The 17,285-nt window shown below is 45.7% G+C and overlaps 1 protein-coding gene across 1 annotated transcript in view; it reads left to right on the top strand.

Moving 5' to 3' along the window:
• Positions 1-17,285, top strand: part of LOC144828917 (cytochrome P450 2J2-like) — a 433,018-nt gene that overhangs the window by 153,636 nt on the left and 262,097 nt on the right. The gene's annotated exons all lie outside the window — the stretch shown is intronic.

Here is a 17,285-nt window from a genome sequence, read left to right as displayed (position 1 = left end):
GAGAGAGAGAGAGAGAGAGAGAGAGAGAGAGAGAGAGAGATGTTGTTCGATGGCCCAGAGGCCTCTTCGTTTACACCTCTTCAATTAGTCTCTTTGGTTCCATGTGTTTCCTTCTTGATCGCTGTTTTCTGATATCCGCTTGAGCTTCTTCCTTTTGTGTGCCTTTCTATAGTTCTTGCTTTGACCTTTCCGCTTCTCTTGCGTCTGCCTTGCTGACATGCGAAAGGTGCCCTGTGACGTGACACTGGCCAAACTGCCGCCTTTGCCATCCATTCTTTTGCTTTTGTCATCTTCAATTTGCCTCCGGGGATCTCGTTGCTCCATTTCCTCGCTTGTCCTTCTTTGACCATCGCAATGCCTCCTTTCTTTCTTTTCCGTTTCGTCGCATGTCTTCCTTTTTTCTCCTGAGCCTTTGTTGTTGCGTTTGCTGTTTGAGCTCTTGCAGCAGTATCTTCTTGTTCCACGCTTTTTCCTTTCTTGTGTGTGATAGTCTCACTCTTCTTCATTCTCTCATTGCCACCACCTGTCTTCGGTAATTTTTTTTTTTGTTGATGTTGTGTCACCTTTGCTACCAGTTCTATTTCGTTGCCATCTGAATTTGGCTTTCTGCGCTGTCCCCGGTCAGCATGTGCTGCGTCGTCCTCGGCCGTCATAGCAAATCTGACCTCTTTCAATTCTTTGTGGTGCTCTTCGGTCCATGTGACACGTTTTCCTTTGTTTGTTAGCCCCTTCGGTGGGGTGCTTGTGATGGCATCATCTTCTTCCAGTCTTTCAGTTGCCATGAGACCCATCATTTGCGTTGTGACGTTGCTCAACAGGCACGGCGCTGTTTCTTCTGTGAACTTTCCTCGCTCCATTTCTTTTGCGTCTGCTGTCGCTCTAGCCTCCGCTCTTGCCAGGATGTTTTCCAGTGATGTTGGCTCTTTTAGTATTTTTGCACGGAAGCTCCTGTCACGGCATCCTTCTATTATCCGCAATCTTATTGCTTGTGTGTTGTCAAATTTGTCAAATTCACAATGTGTTACAAGTTTCCTCAGTCTGGTCGCAAAGTCATCTGGTGTTTCGCCTATTTGTTGAGACGCAGTTGCGAAATTGTATTTTTCAAGATCAATATTTCTTTACTGGTCAAATTTCATTGTTAAACATTTCTTTAGTTCTTTATAAGTAGTTGTTTCCTTTGTTGGTAGCGTCACTAGGAGGTCCCCAATGTCATCGCCTGCATAATTTAGTAATAGACCCAGTTTCTTTGCCTCTGTCACATCAGTCTCTTCCATGTATCTCTCCAGATGTCTGATCCAATTCTCCCACCTTATTCCTACTTGTGGCTCCGACAAGTTGAATGGTGGTGGTGTTCTGTATTGTGCACTTTGTCTTTCTGGCTTGGGGTCTGTCATTTCTTCTTTTCTGTGCTCTTCTTGACACTCTTTCGTGTGCGCTTCCAGGTATTCTTTTGTTGTTTCCCGTGCTCTTTCTGGCACTCTTCTGTTTCCTGTGCTCTTCCTGGCACTCTTCTATTCTCCGTGCTCTTCCGGCACTCTTCTGTTCTCCGTGCTCTTCCTGGCACTCTTTTTTTTTTTTGTTATTTCTTCCACTATCTTTTCTTTTGTTGTTTCCCGTGCTCTTTCTGGCACTCTTCTGTTTCCTGTGCTCTTCCTGGCACTCTTCTATTCTCCGTGCTCTTCCGGTATTCTTCTGTTCTCCGTGCTCTTCCTGGCACTCTTTTTTTTTTTGTTATTTCTTCCACTATCTTTTCTTTTGTTGTTTCCCGTGCTCTTTCTGGCACTCTTCTGTTTCCTGTGCTCTTCCTGGCACTCTTCTATTCTCCGTGCTCTTCCGGCACTCTTCTATTCTCCGTGCTCTTCCTGGCACTCTTTTTTTTTTTTTTGTTATTTCTTCTACTATCTTTTTCTTTGCTTTTTCCCGTGCTCTTTCTGGCACTCTTCTGTTTCCTGTGCTCTGCACTTTGTCGTCTTTATTTTCTCTTATGTGTCTTTATTTTCCTTTCTTTCTTTTTACTTGTTGTCTTTTTCTCTTATTCACTGTTTTTTTTGTCTTCGCTTGTGCTTTATTAGCGCTCAATTCCTTTAGTTCGATTCTCTTATTCGTCCTTGTCACCCTTTGTTCTTTCTTTATTTTCTTCTTTGTCTGTGCTTTGTTCTCTTGTATCTTCTTTATTTGCACCTGTTCGTTGTGCTGTCACCTTCTTTTCTGTTCTTTGTTCTATTGCTCCTTGTTCAACCCTTATTTTCTTATTTTGCCTCTTTTTGCCTTTGCATATGCTTGTTTGTGCCTTTTTCTTGATTTCCTTTCTTTTCTTTCCTTTGTCCTTTTATTTGCCCCTTTTCTTCTGGTGTTTCTCTTATGTACATGCCCACTTGTCGTTATTTGTCCTTCTTTGTGCCTTTTCTCCTCTTTGATCGGCACTTTCTGATGTTTTTCGCCCTTTGCCTGACTTTAAGATGGCCGCCGCGCTCGTTCTCTGTTCCTATTGGCTTGTACAGCCTGATTCTAAGATGGCCGCCGTCTTCTCGCGGGACTTCGCGGCCAATCGCGATGCAGCCTGACCTCCAAATGGCCGCCGCGCTTGTTCTTCGTCCCTATTGGCCCTCGCGCCTGGCCCCAATATGGCCGCCGAGACTCTCGCGAGAGCTCACGCTGGCTTTTCTTTTCTATCTTGAAGCTCGCGCTCTTTGGCTGGCGCTTACCGGGCTCGTTTCTTCTTCGTGTGCGGCGGTCGGGGTGGGCTCCCACGTCGCTGCTTTCTTCTGGATGGCGCTTCACTCTTCCCTCTTCCTTCTTGACCACGACGCAATCCAGGGTGGGCTCCTGGTTCAACTCACGATGTTCCGATGGCACAGCATGCGGTCCGTCGTCCTCGTCGCCAGATGTCGTGTCCCCAGACCCAGGAAAGCATGCAGGACACGATGGTGTTGTACAGGTATGCCTTTATTCTTGTTCCTTACAGCATATGCAGATCACGACCTCATGCTTCGAGGTCCAGTATCAGAATGTCTCTCTCCCCACCCCTTGACCGGATGTGGTGTCCGGTGTCCCCTCGCCCCTGCGCTGCCCCAGGGTCCTAGTGCCCTTGTCCTGGACAGGACAACCCGGACAAATGTGTACGTTTGCAGTGGACACTTATCCTTGCAGGCAGTTTGCCACCTTGGAATTGCAGGTAACTTTGCTCCTATCCACTGCAACTGCATTTCATATATTTAAGGGGGAATAGGAGGAGTTAGTTCTTGGAAAAAAAAAATCCAAGGTGAAATATGTTACACAGGCCTATTTGCATCACAGTGAAGCATGCTGGGTTTTCCACATTGTGGGTTACACGTATGTATATATATATATATATATATATATTTAGTTACACACTAGAGGGCCTCATTTACAAGGCTCATAGCGGCACTTTTGCGCCACGGGCATCACTTTTTTACTCTCTGGTGGCGCAAAGTGACCCAGCATATTTACAAGGCCACGCAAAGCCACTTTACCTGGCATTTCATGGCCTTGTAAATATGTGTCCCTTTCAAGCAGAACACTGAGTGAAAGGGGTGTTCCCACGCAACACCCATGGAATCTGAAGCATTCCCAGATTACGAGGAATTGTAAACCCGCAAATGCGTCAGATTCTAACACTAGCCGAAGGGTGATGTTGGTGAGGTGCAATGAAGAGAAATATTGTTATTTCTTCTTGATTTTTCCTCTTTCTATGTGTGCTGCATTCTGCAGCACACATCAAAGAGGAAAACACCTCGTTTGATTGTTTTTGTGCAGGACGATGTCCCTTCCTGCACAAAAACAATCACCTCCACATGGCAGCTCATTGTGCGCCAGTGCAGGGGAAAAGGACAGGAATGCGCTGAATATCATTGAAACATGCATTCCTGCCCTTTCCTTTTGATGCAGGGCAACCCAGCAAGACTCTTAGGTGGCATTGCCCTGCACCAAAACCTTGTAAATGAGGCCTTAGAGTATGCTTTGATACATACAAATGTTATACATTTTTTGGAGTACTCCTGGAATACTTTGTGAATATTCATAGGTCTTCAAGAAACCATCCACTGTAGTGGTAGGAGCACGGAATCATTACTTTTTAATGTAGAACAGTCTAAAACTTTCTTCTTAATGTATAATGTTCAGAGATTTTGTCTAAGCGTGAATGAGCTTTACTAGGATGAACTGAATAACAAACACATTTGTTTTTATACGAAAACATTGCGCAGTGAACCCTAATGACATAGAGAGCTGAATGGACATACATGCATTTGCATATGTGTGACATCATATTAAATTAGACACCTCTTGAAAGAATTGCCTGCATTTGGCAGAAAATGTACCTGTTAGCAATGTCATGAAGGAGTTTTGAAAGCAGAACTTCTTACCATTAGTGATGAATTCTATTGTCATAAGGAGTATAGTGACTGGAGAGACGTTGAGCTCTTTCAATTGATGTAGACTTAAAACAATTTAAGCTCCCGAAATCTTGTATCAACAAAATCTTGCATCTTGCTATCTTGAGGAGAGGAGTTGGCCTAACGGCTAGGGTGGTCGACATCGAAGCTGGGGAACCGGGTTCACATCTCGGCAAGGACTCTCACCATCCTGTGATTCTGGGCAAATCACTAATCTCCCCGTGCCTAACAAAACTTAATGTGCCCTCATGTAGTGCAACTGGTGCATGTGTAAAGCACTCTGAAACCCAATACCCTTGGGTCAAGTTGCGCTATATAACACTCTGTAAAATAAAAAATATCAGGTATTGGATTAGGCAACAAGAGTGCAATGGCTTTTGGGGTTGACCTGTTATTATCCCATTCCTTGTCCTCACTATAGATCTACTTCCGCACAGTCCCTCCCTACAACCCTTCCATCCACTGGGGCATTCTAAAACTCAGAGCTTAAATAGCTACCTGAGTCCCACGCCCCCCCAGCTACCGTATAAGACGCTGAATACTAGCGCCTTTTACCAGACCTGACCACTACTCCTGAGGCGGAAATCCGGGAGAGCACGCATTACTTTTAAAAAATTTTATCGTGTAATTTGTTACCTTGTGTATTGTGATCTCCTCTATTTTATCATGCCGCAGGGCACTTAAGAAGCTTCACAGGCACGGGTAGCTGAGCCTAACGCTGCCGCGTTGCCTTCACCCTTTCACTTCCTCGGCGAGCACCGCGAGGACGCAGGCCACGCTCCTTTCAGGCCACGCCCCCCCAGCTTTCGTCACCCCCACCAACCACCTATAAAAATGTGCCTTGGCCGGAAGCGCAGTGGACGAGCGCAGCGGGAGCGCCGTTTGCGCGCCAAAGGCGCGCCTAAGGCAAGCCCGTCTGCACCCGTCCGCGCCAGGCCGAGCCCAGAGCCCATAACCCCTGCAACACTCACCCGACTACCTCTAAAATACTCCCAGGAAACACTGCATAGGCTGAGGGTCCTCCCAACAGCTTCTTGCAGTGGCACTATTGCCGTAGAGGAAGGTCACTCCCGCTGCCCAAATTGCTCCTATAGGTTCAACCCACACTCCTCCCTTAAATCTCTCTGCCTCGGCATGGCCCTGCTTAATTGTAGATCCCTCCCCAAGCACCTGACCGAAATTAATTTGCTCTTGCAGGACTCGGAAATCGAGGTACTTTTTTTAACAGAAACCTGGCTCACCCAAGACTCGGAGCCAGACATCATCCAATCACTACCACCTGGGTACCTTATAAAGTTTCACAACAGACCCACTGGCATTGGAGGGGGGATAGCGATCATTTACCGAGACTACTTGTTATGTCAGTTGAAAGAAAGCCCCATCTTGGACTGCGAAAATGTACATTTCACAATCCACTGGCCCGCTTCCACGACCCTCTCAGGGATACTAGTGAATCGCCCACCAGGTCCGCAACGACGTTTTGGTGACTCCCTAATAGACACTCTGTCCTCCCTCGCATGCGGTTCCCCAATTTTCACGGTATTGGGAGACCTGAACCTCCACTTCGACGACCTCTCTAACAAGATAGCCGCCGAGCTTAAAGCAGACTTATCCTCTATAAGTCTCCAGCTACAAAGCAACTTACCCACCCATATCAAGGGCCACCTGCTGGACCCCATATTTACCAATCTCACGAGACTGGTAGTAAAACCCCCTATCCCGCTCCCATGGTCAGACCATTTTTTAGTTCCTTTTAAACTAAAACTCTCGGTTGAGGCTCCTGAGAGGCCCCCCCCTCAACCACCATCTCGCCCGTGGAAAAACTTGGATATAATCGCCTGGTCAAAAGCACTGTCCTCCACCATACCTGCACTGGACCCAGATCCCTCCAGAACAGACATCCAACTACACGAGTGGATCAACCAATCTCTAGACGCCACCCTGCCAATCAAATCCCTCCCCAGCACAAAGAAAACTGCCAAATCCCCGTGGTTCACCCAGGAATTACGAAATCTTAAAAAGAGTTGCAAAAAACTAGAGCGCCTCTGGAGAAAAAAATGGACGACGAAATGCAAAAATGAGTACAGGGACGCCATTAGGCTCTACAAAAACTCTATAAAAAAAACACAGGCTACCTTCTTCGAGGACAAGATATCAGCAGCAGCCAATTCCGCGAAAGAAACTTACCGGATAGTACGCCTGCTCACAAAAATTCCAGACCCCCTACCCAGACCTGACCCTACGGGCACCAGATGTAACCATCTGGCGTAGTTCTATTCATCAAAAATCGACAAAATCCTCACCTCTCTCTCTGGCCACCCTCCCTTTCAAATCCCCGCTACCCCACCCCTTGGTCCAGAGGCACCAGGCCTTAGAACCTTTCCCCAGATCACCACAGAAACTTTTCTGTCCACCCTACAAACTGTAAAAAGTGGTGCCCCTTCAGACCCAGCTCCCATCAGCAAATTAAAATTAGTCGCCTCCACGGTGGCCCTTCCTTTTACCCACCTCATCAATGCCTCCTTTAATCTGGGTTCTGTTCCGGCTAACTGGAAGAAAGCTACGGTCAAGGCTCTTTAAAAAAAAAACCACCTCGACCCAACGGACCTAGCCAACTTCAGACCCATATCACTTCTCCCCGCTATCAGCAAAGTTGCTGAACGAATTGTCAACCACCAACTCTCTAATTTTCTGGAAGCTAACAACCTCCTCCGCCAATCCCAGACAGGGTTTAGACCGGGACGGGGAACTGACACCGCTTTGCTAGCCGTTGTTGAGGAGGCTAGAACCATCATAGATGCAGGAGGATCAGTGGCAGTGATCCTCCTCGATCTAAGTGCCGCCTTCGACACAGTGGACCATGCCATTTTTATCCACCGGTTAAGTTTGATAGGAGTCGCCGACTCCACCCTGTCCTGGATCAAATCCTTCCTGGAAGAAAGAACCTTCCAAGTGTCAGATGGCACTGCCACGTCCAAAGCCCGGCCACTTCAGTGTGGGGTTCCCCAGGGCTCCTCCCTGAGCCCCACGCTTTTTAACGTTTACATGTCCCCTTTAGAGGGCATCATCGCCCCATTTGGCATAAAAACAGTCATGTATGCCGATGACACCCAGCTGGTGGTTTCTGTTAACCAGCAGAACAATAGCCTAGACAATCTGGCTACTTGCCTCGACAGCGTTTGCAATGGATGTGTGAATCCCGTTTAAAATTGAACGGAGATAAATCTGAAATACTTCTCCTGGGAAATCGACACAAGCTCCCTCCATCCCTCTCGTGGCCCCCATGCATGGGAACACCTCCTACCCCCAAACCTGAGGTCAAAAGTCTGTGCATCTGGCTGGATCAAGAACTCAATTTCAAGACTCAGGCCAGAAAAACCGCAGGTACCTGTTTTGGCTTCATCCGAATGGCGCGAAAAATCCTCCACCTAATCCCCTTCCAATCAAGAAAACTATTGATGCAGGGGCTGGTGAACTCCAGACTGGACTACGGCAACGTCCTGTACCTGGGGGCACCAGCATCAGTTATTCACAGGCTGCAATGCGCTCAGAAAGCTGCAGCCAGAATCCTAACTGGAAGCAAGGCAAGATGTTCGGCCAAACCTGCACTCAAAAACCTACATTGGCTACCTGTGAAAGAAAGGATTACCTTTAAGACCCTATGCATTTTGCATAAATTAATGCACGACAGAGGCCCCCGATCCTGAGACCCTTGATCAAACCCCGCAAGTCCAACAAACAACTAAGATCAGACTCTCTGTCCCTCGCTAGCGTTCCAAGAATAAAAAAGGCCTGTTCCGCGGGGCGTCTGTTCTCTTACAACGCCCCTAAGCTCTGGATCGCCCTCCCACTTGCTTTACGGAGAGAACACAACCTCCTGGCCTTTCGGAGGCAATTAAAAACATGGCTCTTCCCTTAAACACCCCAAACTCTTCTCTTCTTTTTCCTTTCCTCTGGAATTCGGTCATGTCTGCGCTGGGACGCCCTAGGGTAGCTACGCGCTCTACAAATCCCAACTCAACTCAACTCAACTCAGTGTTGCCAAAAGGTGGGCTTTGGTAGGGTCCTGCTTCCTAGGACCATAGAACCTGGCACCACTTCACCCCTTGGTGGGTGGAGTAGACTTATGAGCTGACAGTTCTCCCTGAACCTTGCATGGATCACAGTAGTAGCTGCTAGGCTAATGAATGCTTGATGAGTGATCTGATCCACAGTCTTGTGATTTTTGGGCTGTCTCTCCTCCCAACCATAGGGCAATGAGGAGATAGCTGGGAGGTGGTAACACTCTACTGAGTCGGGAAGTGGGTGTCCCCAACCTTAAAGCTAAGCCTGGAGAGAAACAGACACTAAAAGTCATCACAGGCTTTCAGGAAGATCAAGGGGATTGTATTTTGGGTCTACGACAAATGTAAATATATCACTCCACAGTCTTGGAGAAGACTAGAGAAAGATCATTGGAGGACCTGACAGATTGTATGTGGTAAAAACAAGTCATAGATCTTTATTCAGAACAGAAAATAAGATTTGATATTTAAAACTTCCAAATTCACTAAAAAACCTCTGGTTGCTATGGTTATGAGCAAGTTATCCATAAAACCCCTCCAATCGGAAGATACTTGTAACAAGGAGTACAGAGATGGGTGCTAACCCATGCATTTTTCTCGAGACTGGATGTCCCCATGACCATTAAAAGCATTTCTGGGAATAACAAGGAAAAGGACCTTCATGTTATAAGCCTTTAGAAAGCCCCCAGCCCATAAGTCAATCAAGGGGTGAAGCACGTGTTGGCTGTATCTGATACACTACCAAGGGAAATTACAGCTTAACTTAATCCATTACTACACTTGAGCAAACGTGAACTAAAGTCCAATTGGCAAATATGCAATGATGTACCATGTAATAAAAACAAAACGATAAAACTCTCAATAAAGAAATTTGAAACAAAAAAAAACTTAATCCATTACCATGGAGAAATACGTCAAAATATGATTTGATATTTTGGTTTATTACCAAGGAGAATTAAGCAGTACTTGATTTTATTACCAAATAAACGTATGAGAAGATATGAGTTTGTCATGATAAGAGCAAAAAATATAAATATAAGCCAGAGGGTACTATGGGGTAGATTAGGATCGCGGACGGACTTGAGTCCGTCCGCGACCCCAGAGGAGGAGGGAACGTCCACATGGGCTGCGGCGTTCCCTCCGTTCAGATTAGGATGTGACCGCCAGGGTGGCGGTCACATCCTCTATCTTTAACATTGCGGCGGGTGCATCTTCAAGCTGCACCCGCCGCAATGTTAAAAATCCATGCATCGCATTTGGGTGCACAAAGCGGCAGGCACCGCGCGGTGTCTGCTGCTTTGTGCACGCAAATGCAGGGGGTACCATAGGTATCCCCCATGTGCTCCCCCCACCCCCCCTTTACCCAAGGGGTCCCCAACGGCCCCCCGAAGTGAAGGTCCGTATGCCTTTCCACGGCGGAAAAGCTGCCGCGGAAAAGCATACATTTTACACCATCCTAATATGGCTGGCGGTGTCTGATAGACATCGCCAGCCATGTTAAAGCTTTTCCGCTGCGGTCGGAAGGCGACTGCGGCAGAACAGCTGCGGACAGATTTCAAGACCCACCGCCATACTAATATGGCGGTGGGTCTTTTGAGGCTCCGCAGCGGTTTTCCCGCATCCTCCGGGCCGGCGGTGGCTTCTGCCGGCCCGGAGGATGCGGGAAAACTGCGATCCTAATCTACCTCTATGTTTGTGAAGTGTGGAAACAGTTGCATTGAAGATCATCTTATCTTTCGCTTGAGAAACACATCTCTTTTATGAAAATAAACAAAATATGTGTGATGAACCGCAAGGGAAAGAAATGTCCTATGTGCTATACATAAACGTTGTGATGCTATAACTGTACAATAACAGACTTTTGTTCATTAGAGACCCTACAAAAACATATTTATTTTGAAAAATACATACTCACAATAGTAGAGTTTAACTGAATTAAGAGGAAGAGTTAGCTCAACCCTAAAGAAGTGTAATATGTTACCCTATTACAAATCGCTGAATACTAATATCAAAGGTATTAGTGAGTAGGTTAGAGGAAGTCAGGCCTAAGATTATATATATATTACTACAGTAAAATATATCTGCACTCTGCGCATTGATGTACCCAAGCTCCAAAGGTGGATGGTTGACAACTGTTTTAAGCTCAAATCTCAGGAAAATAAGGGTATATTCACAAGCCCTTATCACTTCATTACGTTCCTGTGGCAATAAACCCTTCGCCTTCTGTACAAGGCTAAGGTAAGCCACTTAATGTGGCTTAACGGTGCCATGTAAATAAGGACCCCTTTCACTCTCCACTCTCCACTTTGCATGAAAGGGACGTGCAAAGGATGTTGCGGTGGGCGTTCCGCCTGAATACCCATTGATTTTGCTTAATTTCTCCTAGTTTTTGCTGTTTCTATGGGTGCTGCATTGTACTGCACACATAGAAACATCAAATCGCCATGAATGATTGTCCATGTTTAGGAATGTGCCCCTTCCTGCACATAAACAATCATTTAACTCCGTGGGTGCTTATGACGAGCTCATGAGGCTCAGTGGTGTAGTGTAGTTCCTATATTCTAGGAGCAATTGGGGTTGATACGCAGATAGGTTACTAGACCATATTGTGGCTTATGTTAGCCGACTAAGGGGAGAGGTTTTGAACAGTGAAGATCAAAAATTAAGGGGGTCAGGGAGGCAAGTAATCCTGCACATACATTCAGTTGTATCTGTGCTGACTTTTAAAATATTAATTGCTAGCAATGTTGTCATTTGATGGGAATCACGGTTTCGGGTCACAGGTCTCAGGTCCTGTGATATATCATGTTGAACAGACTAAAGAGGTGAATGGTAAGGTTTATGAGAAAAAGTATATATGCATCAAAGAGAGTTTGAAAGGTGAGATGACATCCCCTTTGATTGGATAGAGGTGATTTGTAGAACGATACCGTAAGAGGACTTTTTAAATTTGCAGAACTTTCAAAGATTAAATGACTAGATATTCCTTGACAACTGAATATTTTCACGTGTTTTGGTAGTGGGGTACATAGCTTAACAGAAGCCAGTCTAGTACAGTGATATTCTATTTTACTCGTTAGAGGTGCACGTAATCAATTGATACCGGGTATTTCGAGGTGAATTGGGTCTCATATTAGCCAAATGGGATGGGTTGATAAATAGTATGTAGGAAACATTAGTTCTTTCCATCCCTAGGACTCAGGTGATTTACATTAGTGGTTACAGGGTAGAGATTTACATGAAAGGGCCAATGTTATTGTATAACAGTTGTATACTGAGCAGAGAGGGAACCGGGGACCGCGGTCCGAGGTTAACGTGGTCGGCGTGGTTGGCGTTTGGCGACGGCGACGGCTGGGGAGTGCCGGGTCTTTGGGCTTGGCTTGGTGAGGGCTCCTGCGGAAGGCTCCCGCGTGCAGAGGAGGGTGCGGAGGAGCAAGAGGAGCCACGGATAAGCTGGGAGGGAGAGCTGGTGCGCGGGAAGTGTGATATCACAGATTGTTTCCTGGTGTGGCAGGCAACGGTTATGAGGAGAGCCTCTGTGTAGAGGTACGAACATTCCTGAAGGTGGCTAAGAAGTTACAGAGGCCACAGAACAATCGTGGGTTGCCTCCAAAACACGGCCTGGAGCCAGGAGCCAAAAACAAAAAAGCAAAAAAAAAAACTTTAAAAACATTAAAGCTCTAACTTCAAAAGCTTGTGAGTGACTCTTAGTGTGATAGTGCTCTCTGACGAGCTGACATAGGGGCATCACTGGCAGTTTGGCAAAAGGAGCAGAGGAGCTAGAGAACTGAGGGGATTAGTGTGAAACATGGGGCCCTGGAGCGCATACTTCCCCTTCTCGGTCTTGGTCTCTGATGAGGTGAGAGGAGTAGGGGAGTAGGGGAGAAGGCAAGGGAGAGGGGCAAGTCACAGTTACTGACAAAGTTCATCAAAACTGTTCACTAAACTGTTTACTATTGTACTAGGAACAAATAAGCTGTTTACAAGTTGTTTATCTGCTCAGGACTAATATTCTGAGTGTGCTGCAATGCAGTGTGCTTGTTGCGGGGGGCTGATTACTACTGTTGAATCTTGTAAACACTCTCATAAAATAATAATGAGCTCAGGAAGGGAAAGGCCACTGGGTCCTCCAGCGGGAAGGCAACAGAAATCCCAAGCACCAACTATATTAAAAAAAAAGCCAAAGCACAACCTAAGAAACTGAATCAGACGCTTATATCACCTATAGCGAGGATGTTTGAAAAATCCTTAAAAATCCCTCACAAATTTGATTTCCTAGAGGATCCAACTGGAGCTATGATGTCAATACAAAGTGACCCTGAAATAATAAAGACCGCAGAGAGGTGAGTATCAAAGAGCTCCCGAAGTAGGCCAGCCACAAAAGTCTCCATCTTGCCAATAGCCATGGTTTCTGGTATGCCTGTGATGCGCAGGTTGTTGCGGCATGACCTCGACTCCTAACCCTTGTTTTTGGCACTGATTAACCCAACACTTTATCCATCTGCAGAAGTTGTTCCTTCGTTTCCACTTGGAACTCATGAAAGTCGGAGGCTTTATTTTCAAGTGTATCAAGTCTGGTCTCATGAGTTCTCACCTGGGTTTTAACAGCGTCCAGCTGGGTAATGAGCGCGTGTCAATGTTACGCAGACTGGACAGCATTTCAAGTATCAATGTGCATAAGTCCTCACCGCGATCCTCTGTCTGCGGCTCCTCAGGACTCTCTGCTCCGGCCTCAAGGTCGGACTCCATAAGACTAGTGGTTCTCCGCTGGTCGAAGGTTAGCTTCAGCTGTTTAGCGTCCTGATTCCCCATGTCTCGTGCAGACGTCACCAATCTCTGTAGAAGAGCCCACCATCATCTCGCGGCACGAGCAACACACCCACAGTCCACTCACTCCTGCAGCTCACCCACAGGCGAACCCCAAGCCCACAGGGGTAATGCACAGCCACAGCCTGTAGGGACAGCCAACAAGGTCCGCCCACACCACAGCCAGAAAAGGGGAGCACCTGCAGTTTCCAACACACTCCTTATATAGGCCTTGCACTCTATTGGATTGCCAATCTGTCCAGGTCACAGCAGCACCAGGGTAATGTCAACGAAGCGTCCCTACAGTGAAATCCTCACCCACTCGGCATCATAGCAAGGCATCCCACCACCAAGCCTCTCTCAACAAAATGGCCTGCGCAGCACGCCCAGGTCCACAGGCGCAAAATGGTGTGTGAGTCACGCCAGGTTTTAATCCGGAACCAGCTAAGGACCTTCTCAGGGCAGAGGTAGCTTCTTCCACTTATGGATATACAAGGCCTGGGCGCCGAACCAATGTGCGCCGCCAAACTCCAGCAGGCAGGTCCTCATGGATATCCAGGGCCTGGGCGACGAACAAATGTGTGCCGCCAAACTACAGCAGGCAGGTCTCACGCCCAATCGGGCTGCAAGATGGCGCCACAAGGCGCTGCTACGCCACACGGCCACTCCGGAACAGAGTTCAGGGATGTAGGACACAGCGATCGATGCCGCACAGATTCGGCTGTTAGTGGATGAATGTGTTACACGGCATTAGCTCCCCAAATGGCAGGATAAAAGCAGGATAATTATACGGCCGACGGAGCTCACTCACATAGTGGCCATTTTGCAGCATGGCAGGCAACGCCCCCCCTCCCAGTGAGATTGTTCATGAAGCAATGGGGTCGAGGAATAATTGTGATTTTATTTGCCTAGGCCTCCTGCTTTTATGGTTATCCCTCTGGTTGAAGGATGAGCTAGAACAGAACATACTCATAGTGTGGGATTGTATGAACCTGGACCACGTCTTGTATTCCATTGCTGTCATTCATTAGAAGAAATCTTACTGAACTGGGCATACCAGAACTTTTCTGAGATCACGACTGCATAGTGAAAGGGGACATGGCCTGGCTGAAGCAGGCTTTTTCCTCAAGGGTGACAGCGTAGCGAGAAGCCTCTGTTCAGTCTAATCGCTCATTGTAAAAATTCATCATGGTCAAATCAGTAAGTGGGATGGAATTTTATTTGAACCTGGGTATGTTGCTGACCTATTTTAGGTTAAATCTGTTTTATCAATTGATGTTCTCCAAGCGGGCTGGACAAAAGTAGGGGAGCCTCAAGCATGCATCTGCGATAACATCTCCACTCCTGACAGCTTACATATCGAAATGATTTGCCCCAGATTTAATAGTTTACACCACCAGTACATCTGCCTGCTGCTTTGACCCTTGAACTTCAGAAAGGTGACACCTGCGTTCCAACTCTTACAGTCCTACAATGTGTGTTTTTCTTTGTCACACTTTTTATCTGGTAAATTACATTGGCGATTAGTTCATTTATGTGCTCTTCAGATTTTAATTACCTTGATGTATTGTCTCACATTTTGTAATGCTCCCAAGGAGCTAATTTTTGTTTCATACATTGTTGGTGTATGTGTTTTCCTCATTTTGCAGTTGTGTTGTAATTTTTTTTTGTTTTTGAAGATATATTTGCTCTTACGTAGAGAGTTTCTCTCTCTTTTCATTACTGTATTTTTCATGTGTGGACTTTTACGATTTTTAGGAATACAAATAGAGAGTTAGCCCCACAAAACCAGGGACAGGGCTCAATACCAAAGCTAGACCTTATGTCCCCCTAACATAAATGAAACAGTCCCACATCTGACTCACAGACATCACTCAATAACCTTCAAGGCCCAATTCAGTACCACAACAGTATAGTGAGATTTCAAAATGTACATAACAAGGCGTTCCCCCCAAATTCAGATAAATCCTTACATCTATATCATAAATTGTTAAAATGAAATTACAATAGAAATCCCTTCGCAATAGTTTAAAAAACCCTACTTGGTTTTCATAATACGGCGCAACGCATATCAGTAAAAAGTCTCTTCTCAACAAAATAACAATAAGGGAGAAACATAAAACAGACACAATTATCAATATTGACAACTGATCTGTTAGACCTAGGGTGTCAAAGCATTTTGTGTGGTGATTACATCACCATCTATATAGACCGCTGCTTCTGCAGTTTTAGTTTTGTGAATTATGTTGACGTGTTTCGATGGTCTGGACTAGTAGGTCTCTACCTTCTTTGGGGCAAACATATTGAATCCCACACACAAAGAAACATATAGCGTTGGGATTATTATTCGAAAGATGTACCTTGGACCTCACTACTGTAGTAGTAAGTCTTTCTCTGGTCTTTCATCAAAGTGAAAAAGTTACAGCCAGTTTGATAAAACATATTTTAAAAACATATTAAGAAGCTCCATATAAGGCATGGCTGATACCCTAACTTAAAACAATCCTAACCACTGTAAGGGGTACTCCCTCCTTGTGGAAAGGCCTTCCTGTTGAAATGGGCATGGGTCTGCCCTTGATTCCCCACCACAGGGTTCAAGGGCTTGGCTACTTCACTGTTCTTCTATGGCCTCCTTCAACTTGTTAATGTGGAGCCGCATTATCCTCGTACAGCATTTTTTCATGACAAGACCCTGTGGTGGAATCAATCAAGGACAGGTCCCAACACATATTTCAACAGGAAAAACTATCCACGAAGAAGGAGAACCCTGACAGTATTTAGCATTGTTTTAAGTCACAGTTACAATGAAATATGGAACTGGGTGCCAGGTCTGGAACTAACATTACCCACTGTAGAAGGGAAATATTATTGCAATATTGTATATCAATTGTAGGGTTTTTTCATTAGTTTTCTGCATGTGCTACTTCACAATGGCACTTAGTACCAGTTCAGGTAATGCTCTTAAGATTGCTGTATAAGGCAGCTCTATGTTCCTGGTTCAGAATTATATGTATGGATCTGTGCTGACAGTATGGGATGTTGATGCAGCAGTGGTTCTGGGTTCTATGCTTGCTAGGGGTGCTAACAATTATTTTACAAGTTCAATGCAAGGATTGCCTAGAAGTAAGACCATCTCTAATAATTAACAAACATAAGAGTATGTCATAGCACACTCAACGGGAATACATGTGAATGTGACAGAACTGGCCAAGCAGGTCCTTATCTAATTCTAGGTACTCTGTAGTAGAACCAATCTTAGCTGCCCTCTCTGGTGGTCAGAGTGTGGACACCATACATCTATCAGCTGTTGAACAACAAATACGTGCCTCCAGAAGAGTGTTCATAGGGGCCAAAACCTTGTGAATAATGAGGCCAGTGAGTGTGTATCTTGTGTCAGAGTAGATGTTACTGAAGATGGGAATAATGAAGCTGTTGAGGGTCTTTTTGAGTTTCAATGTGTGTTGAATAAATCCTGGTCTGAATGAAAATATTAAATAATTTGTATACTTTTCCTCCAAGCAGAATAGGATTAGGTTATTAGATGCTCTGCAAATAGAATGATTGAACACATTACATTTCCAAAATACTCTGGCCTGTTGAAGTGCAAATGTGATGACATCTTGAGGTGGGATCACTCTTAAGTATTATTTGATTGGCCTACCCAAAATAGAGATATCTGCCGGGATGGTGGTCAAGAGTAGGAATGAGTCGGCAGCTTGATTCACACTGCTTGGAGTCGGAAATAGGATTAAGCCAACAGAAGTGTGCTGATGAGCTCTAGCTCAATGGTGACATAAGGATTGATACCTGGGGCACCCCAACAGAACCAGAAGAATGGACATTTCTGACACCAAAATATCTGAGGTTCTCACCTCTGGATTTTTATCTTTGGCTATCTTTGGTGTACTGACCATTAATGCAGGAGATACCTATAAAATTGGGCCAAAACTTGAGAGACGAAATTTAGGCCTATAGTTGTCGGCGAATGGTAGACGTCGGC

Source organism: Lissotriton helveticus, chromosome 4_1 (genome assembly GCF_964261635.1).
Source record: "Lissotriton helveticus chromosome 4_1, aLisHel1.1, whole genome shotgun sequence".
In the NCBI taxonomy this organism is placed as follows: domain Eukaryota; kingdom Metazoa; phylum Chordata; class Amphibia; order Caudata; family Salamandridae; genus Lissotriton; species Lissotriton helveticus.
Note: the sequence above shows the minus strand (reverse complement) of the source record. Positions and strands in the feature narration are given on the sequence as shown.